The sequence below is a fragment of the Oncorhynchus mykiss genome, chromosome 12 (genome assembly GCF_013265735.2).
Source record: "Oncorhynchus mykiss isolate Arlee chromosome 12, USDA_OmykA_1.1, whole genome shotgun sequence".
Lineage (NCBI taxonomy): Eukaryota > Metazoa > Chordata > Actinopteri > Salmoniformes > Salmonidae > Oncorhynchus > Oncorhynchus mykiss.
The window spans coordinates 12,489,871-12,501,470 of NC_048576.1; positions in this window are offsets into that span (position 1 = coordinate 12,489,871).

An 11,600-nucleotide genomic window follows, 5' to 3' on the forward strand; every position below is an offset into this window, starting at 1 on the left:
CATATGTTTGTAAAACAAATCAAAACCTATTTTAACTCACCCTTTTTTTCAGGTGCAAAACCCTTGTGTCCTGACCGTCTTGGTGAGTCATGTTACGTTTCTCTCCTTTCTCTCTTGTTCGTTCTCCCCGTCACTCAAACTCACATGTGCACAGTTGCAAAGAAGAGGAAGAGATTTGCCAATTACACCCATTTCTAACAATGTTTGTTGCAGTGATATGACAGAAAACTTTTGAAAAATAAATTATAGATATATTTTTTTAATTGTTTCTTTACACATACAGTAATTTTTTGCATTTATCTTTCTTTTTTTTTAAGACTGCCAAGCTGTCCTTAATTGGGGGAACCTCTGTCCGGACCAATGTCCTCAGGATTGTGGAACAGTGAGTTTATACATGTTTTTTTTTCAATATTACAACATGTATTAGGTGAAGCAAAACCAGTTGAGACATTTGACATAGACAATGAGACAAGTTTAGTAGATTATGTTAAAGATATTTTATTGAATTTGACTTTATTTACATTTTTACAGGGACAGTGTACATTATTCAACATTTCAGTAAAAGTGTCGGTTTAAGCCAGACTGCTAATTTTCAACCACAGTCCCTGGGGAGGTTATTAAAAAACAATACAGACAAACAATGGCATGGAGCAGATGGAGAGCAACACAGGACAAGCAACACGTAGCACGCAGACAGACATAGCAACACAGGACAAGCAACACGTAGCACGCAGACAGACAAAGCAAAACAGGACAAGCAACAAGTAGCACGCAGACAGACATAGCAACACAGGACAAGCAAGACGTAGCACGCAGACAGACACCGCAACACAGGACAAGCAACACGTAGCACGCAGACAGACACCGCAACACAGGACAAGCAACACGTAGCACGCAGACAGACACCGCAACACAGGACAAGCAACACGTAGCACGCAGACAGACAATGGGGTCATTGTCCAATTGGAAGACCCATTTGCGACCAAGCTTTAACTTCCTGACTGATGTCTTGAGATGTTGCTTCAATATATCCACATAATTTTCCTCACTCATGATGCCATCTATTTTGTGAAGTGCACCAGTCCCTCCTGCAGCAAAGCACACCCACAACATGATGCTGCCACCCACGTGCTTCACGGTTGAGATGGTGTTCCTCGGCTTGCAAGCCTCCCCCTTTTTCCTCCAAACATAACGACGGTCATTATGGCCAAACAGTATTTTTGTTTCATCAGACCAGAGGTCATTTCTCCAAAAAGTTTGATCCTTGTCCCCATGTGCAGTTGCAAACCTTAGTCTGGCTTTTTTATGGCGGTTTTGGAGCAGTGACTTCTTCCTTGCTGAGAGGCCTTTCAGGTTATGTCGATGTAGGACTCATTTTACTGTGGATATAGATACTTTTGTACCTGTTTCCTCCAGCATCTTCACAAGGTCCTTTACTGTTGTTCTAGGATTGATTTGCACTTTTCGCACCAAAGTACGTTCATCTCCAGGAGACCGAACGCGTCTCCTTCCTGAGTGGTATGACGGCTGCGTGGTCCCATGGTGTTTGTACATACGTACTATTGTTTGTACAGGTGAACGTGGTACCTTCAGGCATTTGGAAATTGCTCCCAAGGATGAACCAGACTTGTGGAGGTCTACAATTTTTTCTGAGGTCTTGGCTGATTTATTTAGATTTTCCCGTGATGTCAAGCAAAGAGCCACTGAGTTTGAAGGTAGGCCTTGAAATGCATCCACAGGTACACACCTAATTGACTCAAATGATGTCAATTAGCCTATCAGAAGCTTCTAAAGCCATGACATCATTTTCTGGAATGTTCCAAGCTGTTTAAAGGCACAGTCAACTAAGTGTATGTAAACTTCTGACCCACTAGAATTGTGATACAGTGAATTATAAGTGAAATAATCTGTCTGTAAACAATTGTTGGAAAAAGTACTTGTGTCATGCACAAAGTAGATGTCCTAACCGACTTGCCAAAACTATAGTTTGTTTAAGAAGAAATTTGTGGAGTGGTTGAAAAACAAGTTTTAATGACTCCAACTGAAGTGTCTGTGATCTTCTGACTTCAACTGTTCATGTGGAGATCTCATTCTTGGTAATAACTACTGTTCATGTGGAGATCTCATTCTTGGTAATAACTACTGTTCATGTGGAGATCTCATTCTTGGTAATAACTACTGTTCATGTGGAGATCTCATTCTTGGTAATAACTACTGTTCATGTGGAGATCTCATTCTTGGTAATAACTACTGTTCATGTGGAGATCTCATTCTTGGTAATAACTACTGTTCATGTGGAGATCTCATGGTTGGTAATAACTACATGTATATAGGACTTGCATCCTTGGCACAAGGTTTTATTGTAGTATACTCAATCCATTGGCTTCATTTGGGAATGTTTTGAAGTCGACACAACAGGCTATGATAGCTGAGGTTTATAGCTAGTTTCTGAACTAATATTTAGACCAAACGTTTTAGGGTCCATACACAGGCTACATTTTTAAAAATTATTCTACCTTTATTTAACTAGGAAATTCAGTTAAGAACAAACTCTTATTTTTAATAACGGCGTAGGAACAGTGGATTAACTGCCTTGTTCAGGAGCAGAACAACAAAATTTTACCTTGTCAGCTCTGGGATTTGATCTTGCAAACTTTCAGTTACAAATCCAATGCTCTAACCACTAGGCTACCTGCCGTCCCTACACTCTAACCACTAGGCTACCTGCCGTCCCTACACTCTAACCACTAGGCTACCTGCCGTCCCTACACTCTAACCACTAGGCTACCTGCCGTCCCTACACTCTAACCACTAGGCTACCTGCCGTCCCTACACTCTAACCACTAGGCTACCTGCCGTACCTACACTCTAAACACTAGGCTACCTGCAGTCCCTACACTCTAACCACTAGGCTACCTGCCGTCCCTACACTCTAACCACTAGACTACCTGCCGCCTCTACACTCTAACCACTTGGCTACCTGCCGCCCCTACACTCTAACCACTAGGCTACCTGCCGTCCCTACACTCTAACCACTAGGCTACCTGCCGTCCCTACACTCTAACCACTAGGCTACCTGCCGTCCCTACACTCTAACCACTAGACTACCTGCCGCCTCTAACCACTAGGCTACCTGCCGTCCCTACACTCTAACCACTAGGCTACCTGCCGTCCCTACACTCTAACCACTAGACTACCTGCCGCCTCTAACCACTAGGCTACCTGCCGTCCCTACACTCTAACCACTAGGCTACCTGCCGTCCCTACACTCTAACCACTAGGCTACCTGCCGTCCCTACACTCTAACCACTAGGCTACCTGCCGTCCCTACACTCTAACCACTAGGCTACCTGCCGTCCCTACACTCTAACCACTAGGCTACCTGCCGCCCCTACACTCTAACCACTAGGCTACCTGCCGTCCCTACACTCTAACCACTAGGCTACCTGCCGTCCCTACACTCTAACCACTAGGCTACCTGCCACCTGGCTTGAGCCCTAATGATTTGTTTCTTTGAGGGGAGAACTGCTCTCAGACATAACACTCCTACCACAGCAGCGTCAAACAGACTGACTTGAAACTAGGTGCAAATAGGCTTATGAAACAAACACACTTTCCTTCACATTATAATACTTGTCAATCAATGTAAAACATTTAAAACCAAATGAAGAAATACAAAATCCATGCTCTTTGATATATTTTCACTGCATTTGTAGGTACAGCATTGATTGCCTTACCTCCCTGATCGTCTACATTTGCACACACTGTACATAGATTTTTCTATTTTTCTTTTGTGTTATTGACTGTACGTTTGTTTATGTGTAACTCTGTGCTGTTGTTTGTGTCGAACTGCTTTGCTTTATCTTGGCCAGGTCGCAGTTGTAAATGAGAACTTGTTCTCAACTAGCCTACCTGGATAAATAAAGCTAAATAAATAAAAACAGTGTATGTGCATGTGATACAGTCTCTTGTCTGAGGTAACCCTTGGGGCCATACCCATCTCTTTCCTCCCTAGCCAGAGCAGACCTGTATGTGCATTTGCGTGTGACTGTAAAAACACCAGGAAATCAGCTCCAAGTGATTTTAATTTAGGAAATTAAAGTCTCCTTCCTTCCCCCTCCTCTCCTCCCCTTTCTCATTTCCCTGCAGTCTGCTCTCCTCCTCTGCCCTTCTCCTTTCCCCTGCTCAGAGCTCAGACCAAACCAATCTGAAGTAGAGTAGCAAAAGCACCAGTCACATCTGGATGTGTGAAATTCAGCAACTCTCATATCATGAGACGGAATAACCATGACAACATAACTGTGGAATGTAGATTAAACAAAGAACAAGTAGAAATAGTGAATAGAGGGGGTTACTGGGAGATGTTGAAACAAGGTGTGCACCCTCCAGAGTTGTGGATAGGGTGGAGAGTAAAGTGTTGTGGTCTCAGCGTTTTACCCAATCTGTGCTGAGGGGAGTGTGTCGGGACAGCGGTTAGAAGAGGACGGGGAGGGTCTTTCCAGCACAGCGAGTTCACTAACTTACATTACGAAACCAGACAAGCTACGCAATGTAGCCTATGACAAAAGCTCATGTAATGGAGTATTCAGATGTGTTATTTGGGCATGACTCTAGCTCAGTCAGTTGAAGGTTTGATACATAGAGAGATTGTCAGCCTTATTCTAAGACATTAGAAAGAGTGTACAAAACATTAAGAACACCTGCCCTTTCCATGACAGATCCTCAAAATGTTATACAGCTGCACCATTGAGAGCATCTTGACTGGCTGCATCACCACTTGGTTGGGCAACTGTTTGGCATCCTACCGCAAGGCACTACAGAGGGGAGTGCGTACAGCCCAGTACATCACTGGGGCCGAGCTTCCTGCCAATCCAGGACCTCTATACCAGGCGGTGTCAGAGGAAGTCCCTAAAAATGGTCAAAGATTCCAGCCACCCAAGTCATAGACTGTTCTCTCAGCTACCGCACGGCAGGTAGTACCGACGCACCAAGTCTAGAATCAACAGGACCCTGAACAGCTTCTACCCCCAAGCTATAAGACACATAAATAGTTAGTTAAATAGTTAACCAATAGTTACCCAGAATATTTGCAATAACTCTTTTGACTCATCACATTCGCTGCTGTTACCGCTTGTTATCTATGCCGCAGCCCAGTCACTTTATCCCAACCAAATGGACTTATCGATCTCAGTTACCTCTTACCCCTGCACATCGACTCGGTACTTACCCCGTGTATATAGCCAAGTTATCGTTACTCATTGTGTATCTATTCCTTGTGTTGTTTTTCTATTAAAAAATAAAATCTCTATGCATTGTTGGGAAGGGCCCGTAAGAAAGCATTTAAGTGTTACTATCATTATTGATGATTTTTAAGCCTTGAGACAATTGATACAGGAATTGTGTACAGTGTGTGTGCCAATCAGAGGGTGAATGAGCAAGACAAAAGATTATGGTAGTAAGGTGTCAGACACACCGGGTTGAGTGTGTCAAGAATGGCAAATCTGCTGGGTTTACACATTATAAAGAATTGATCCTGTCTGATCTTTATCTGCTGGGTTAACACATTATAAAGAATTGATCCTGTCTGATCTTTATCTGCTGGGTTAATACATTATAAAGAATTGATCCTGTCTGATCTTTATCTGCTGGGTTAATACATTATAAAGAATTGATCCTGTCTAATCTTTATCTGCTAGGTTTACACATTATAAAGAATTGATCCTGTCTAATCTTTATCTGCTAGGTTTATACATTATAAAGAATTGATCCTGTCTGATCTTTATCTGCTGGGTTTATACATTATAAAGAATTGATCCTGTCTGATCTTTATCTGCTAGGTTTATACATTATAAAGAATTGATCCTGTCTGATCTTTATCTGCTAGGTTTACACATTGTAAAGAATTGATCCTGTCTGATCTTTATCTGCTGGGTTTATACATTATAAAGAATTGATCCTGTCTGATCTTTATCTGCTAGGTTTACACATTGTAAAGAATTGATCCTGTCTGATCTTTATCTTATGCATGAACGTGTGTTTATTATTCAAGTGCGTGTTTGTGTGAGTAAGCGTGGCACAGTTTCTAAGTTACAGCCAGTACAGAGCACAGAGTTCTCTGCTCCTCCTTGTCTAGCTAGAGGCTGTCTGGACTGGAGAGACCCTGCTTCCAGGGTGGGGACCTCAGCATGGCTTCTGATTGGCTCTCATGCAGAGGTCAAATAAATATGGGGTGGTACACACACACACACATACCTAAATCTCTGTTGGTATTGGCCATTTTCCATGCCATGGGACAAACTCAGAGCTGGTTCATTCAAGTTCCTCTCTGGGAATCCACCTGAAGAACAGCACTTATTTTCAAATAAATTATATAATGTTGTGCTGACTATTGGCTCTGAATAAGAGAAATGTGGTCACAGAGTTCACAAAAGTGCATACAGTTCACAGAATGTCCCTAATGTAAATGTTACTATGCATGTGTGCAGTTCAGTCCACCCTATAGCATACAGCAGCGTTCCCCAACTGGTGGCACACAGGTTTTTTTTCTTTTTTTTTTCTTAGATATTAACTATATAATTTTTTTTCATTGTTGGATATAGAAGACTGTCAAAAACATCAGGAAATCAGCTACAAGTGATTTTAATGTAGGAAATGTGTTCCCAAGTATTCCCACTCATAATAGATTGGGCTTCTTGGGGTCAATTTGCAGTGTACCCCCCCCCCCCCCCCCCCCCCCAACCATCCATACAAGAAAATAATCTTCCCACAGCTGAATGTGGTTGAGGACCCCTGACATATAGGTTACTATGCATGTGTGTGTATGTGTGAAGAATGTCTGGGAAGGAATGTACTCGTCCCATTTCAGACCCAGCACTTCTCAGCCTCGACAGACAAGTCTTGTTCTTAAGAGAGATGGACAGAAATAAAATGTAGGGAGTAAGGATATGCTTAAACCATCTGACCAAGTCTTAAAGCAATGGAATTCCCTAAATCTTTCTCTGATTATTACCAATCCCACAAGGTATGACTCCAAACACCCAGAAAATGCTGCTCTCCTTGATGTTATCCTCGCAAATAATCCTGAGACGTATCAGTCTGGTGTTTTCTGTAATGACCTTACAATGATCACCACTGTTTTACAGGCTGTGTTCATAACGGCTGCTCAGTGAAACGACCTGTCCTGACTTGTCATAGACGCTTTCTAAAAAACTAATGAGCAAGCCTTTCTTTAATGACCTGGCCTCTATAAATTGGTACAGAATCAGCTTGATCCCATCTGTCGAAGATGCTTGGACCTTCTTTTTTGATATTTTCAGTGGTGTTGTTAACAAACACGCCGCCATAAAGAAAATGAGAATGAAAAACAGGTTCAGTCCCCTGGTTCGACCGTGATCTTGCAGAGTTACTCCACCTCAAGAATTCCATTAGGCGAAAGGCTCTGCACACGCATACTCAGGCTGACTGGCTGTCGTTCAGGCAAATGAGAAATAAGTGCACTCAGGCTATCAGGAAGGCCAAAGGCAGTTAAAGCAGTTCTCTCTCTGTGGGTCTAACCCCAAAAAGTTCTGGGAAATGGTTAAAGACCTAGAGAATAAATCCTCCTCCTCACAGCTGCCCATGTTCCTTAATGTTGATGATGTGGTTGTGACTGACAAGGAGCGCATGGCTGAGCTTTTTAATCACCACTTCATTAAGTCAGGATTCCTGTTTGACTCAGCCATGCCTCATTGCCCATCCAACATTCCCTCATCTCCCAGCCCTTCTAATGTGACTAGCCCCGATGCTCCTCCCTCTTTTTCCTCTTCCCCGATACACAGTTTCAGATGGTTTTGATCCTTTCTTATTTAAGGTTACTTCCCCTATCATCCCCAAGCCTATCACTGACCTTTTTAACCTGTCTCTCCTATCTGGGGAGGTTACCATTGCTTGGAAGGCAGCCATAGTGGGTCCTTTATTTAAAGGGGGAGAGCAAGCTGATCCTAACTGTTATATGCGAATTTCTATTTTGCCCTGTTTATCAAAAGTGTTGGAAAAAAAACTTGACAATAATCAACTAACTGGCTTCCTTGATGTCTATAGTATTCTCTCTGGTATGCTATCTGGTTTCCGCTCAGGTTATGGATGTGTCACTGCAACCTTAAAGGTCCTAAATGATTTCACCATTGCCCTTGATTCTAAGCAATGTTGTGGTGCTATTTTTATTGACTTGGCCAAAGCTTTTGATACGGTAGAACATTCCATTCTTGTGGGCAGGCTAAGGAGTAATGGTGTCTCTGAAGGGTTTTTGGCCTAGTTCGCTAACAACCTCTCGCAAAGAGTGCAGTGTATAAAGTCAGAACATCTGCTGTCTCAACCACTGCTTGTCACAAAGGGAGTACCCCAAGGCTCGCACCTAGGCCCCATGCTCTTCTCAATTTACATCAACAACATAGCTCAGGCAGTAGGAAACGCTCTTATCCATTTATAAGCTCTCTCATCCATTTATAACACAACAGGTGTTGGTACATCACACTAATTTCCAGTGGAGTAAAGTACTTAAGTAAAACATACTTTAAAGTACTACTTAAGTAGTATCTGTACTTTATTTTGCTATTACATTTTTGATAACTATTACTTTGCTACATTCCTGAAGAAAATATTATACTTTTTACTGCATACATTTTCCTTGACACCGAAAAGTACTCATTACATTGTCAATGCTTAGCAGGGCAGAAAATGGCACAATTTATTCACTTATCAAGAGAACATTCCTGGTCTTCCCTACTGCCTCTGATATGGCGGACTCACTAAACACAAATGCTTTGTTTGTAAATTATGTCTGAATGTTGGAGTGTGCCCCTGGCTATCTGTAAATGACACCTGTGTCAGGTTCGTCATAACGAGGAGACCAAGGCACAGCGTGATAAGCATACATTATTCTTTTAATAAACAAATAAACACTAAACAAGCTAACAAAGAAACAAAACAAACGTGACGCTATAATACATGAGTGCTGACAAGCAACTACACATAGACAATAACCCACAAAACCAACATGGAAGATGGCAACCTAAAAAGGATCCCCAATCAGAGACAACGACAAACAGCTGCCTCTGATTGGGAACCAATTCAGGCCACCATAGACCTATATATACCTAGACAAACCAAAAACTCTAGACAAGACAAAGCACACATACCACCCTCGTCACACCCTGACCTAACCAACATAATAAAGAAAACCAAGATAACTAAGGTCAGGGCGTGACAGTACCCCCCCCCCCCCCCCAAAAGTGCGGACTCCTGGCCGCAAACCTAAACCTATATGGGAGGGTCTCGGAGGGCATCTAACCTCGGTGGCGGCTCTGGTTCTGGACGCTGCCCCCTCTTCTTTACACTGAGTCCGCTCTTGTAGCACTGAATCGTGGATCATCGCCGGATGTTCTGGACAGGGGACCGCCGCTGGAGGTTCCAGTCTGTGGCCCGTCACCGGACGCTCTGGACTGGGTAATGTCGCCTGATGCTCTGGACTGGGTAATGTCGCCTGACGCTCTGGACTGGGTAATGTCGCCTGACGCTCTGGACTGGGTAATGTCGCCTGACGCTCTGGACTGGGTAATGTCGCCTGACGCTCTGGACTGGGTACTGTAGCCGGACGCTCTGGACTGGGTACTGTCGCCAGACGCTCTGGACTGGGTACTGTCGCCGGACGCTCTGGACTGGGTACTGTCGCCGGACGCTCTGGACTGGGTACTGTAGCAGGGCGCTCTGGACTGGGTACTGTCGCCGGACGCTCTGGACTGGGTACTGTCGCCGGACGCTCTGGACTGGGTAATGTCGCCAGACGCTCTGGACTGGATACTGTCGCCGTAAGCTCTGGACTGGGTACTGTCACCAGACGCTCTGGACTGGGTACTGTCACCAGACGCTCTGGACTGGGTACTGTCACCGGACGCTCTGGACTGGGTACTGTCACCGGACGCTCTGGACTGGATAATGTCGCCAGACGCTCTGGACTGGATACTGTCGCCGTAATCTCTGGACTGGGTAATGTCACCAGACGTTCTGGACTGGGTAATGTCACCAGACGCTCTGGACTGGGTACTGTCACCGGACGCTCTGGACTGAATACTGTCGCCGGACACTCTGGACTGGGTAATGTCACCAGACGCTCTGGACTGGGTAATGTCACCAGACGCTCTGGACTGGGTAATGTCACCAGACAATCTCCTCGTGTTTCCCCACCCAAAACATTTATTGGGGCTGCCTCTCGGGCTTCCGTACTAGTCGTGTACCTTCATCTCGTCGCCATTCTTCTATTCTCCTGTATTTTTACTCGTAGTATCGCCATTCCGCTGCCTTGACCGGGGTAACTCCTCCTTAGGACGGCGATACTCCCCCGGCTGTGTCCAGGGTCCTGCTCCATCTCCTCCCAGGTCCATTTCCCCATTAAGCGCTGTTCCTCCTTTTCATGCTGCTTGGTCCTGGTTTGGTGGGTTATTCTGTCACGTTCGTCATAATGAGGAGACCAAGGTGCAGCGTGTTATAAATACATTATTCTTTTAATAAACAAATAAACACTAAACAAACTAACAAAGAAACAAAACGACCGTGACGCTATAATACATGAGTGCTGACAGGCAACTAACTACACATAGACAATAACCCACAAAACCAACATGGAAAATGGCAACCTAAACAGGATCCCCAATCAGAGACAACGACAAACAGCTGCCTCTGATTGGGAACCAATTCAGGCCACCATAGACCTATATACACCTAGACCAACCAAAACCCCATAGATATACAAAAACCCTAGACAATACAAAAACACACATACCACCCTCGTCACACCCTGACCTAACCAAAATAATAAAGAAAACAAAGATAACTAAGGTCAGGGCGTGACAGTCTGAGTGTTGGAGTGTGCCCCTGGCTATCTGTAAATGATGTCTGAGTGTTGGAGTGTGCCCCTGGCTATCTGTAAATGATGTCTGAGTGTTGGAGTGTGCCCCTGGCTATCTGTAAATGATGTCTGAGTGTTGGAGTGTGCCCCTGGCTATCTGCAAATTATGTCTGAGTGTTGGAGTGTGCCCCTGGCTATCTGTAAATGATGTCTGAGTGTTGGAGTGTGCCCCTGGCTATCTGTAAATGATGTCTGAGTGTTGGAGTGTGCCCCTGGCTATCTGTAAATGATGTCTGAGTGTTGGAGTGTGCCCCTGGCTATCTGCAAATTATGTCTGAGTGTTGGAGTGTGCCCCTGGCTATCTGTAAATGATGTCTGAGTGTTGCAGTGTTCCCTGGCTATCTGTAAATTATGTCTGAGTGTTGGAGTGTGCCCCTGGCTATCTGCAAATTATGTCTGAGTGTTGGAGTGTGCCCCTGGCTATCTGTAAATTATGTCTGAGTGTTGCAGTGTTCCCCTGGCTATCTGCAAATTATGTCTGAGTGTTGCAGTGTTCCCCTGGCTATCTGTAAATTATGTCTGAGTGTTGGAGTGTTCCCCTGGCTATCTGTAAATTATGTCTGAGTGTTGGAGTGTTCCCCTGGCTATCTGTAAATTATGTCTGAGTGTTGCAGTGTGCCCCTGGCTATCTGTAAATTATGTCTGAGTGTTGCAGTGT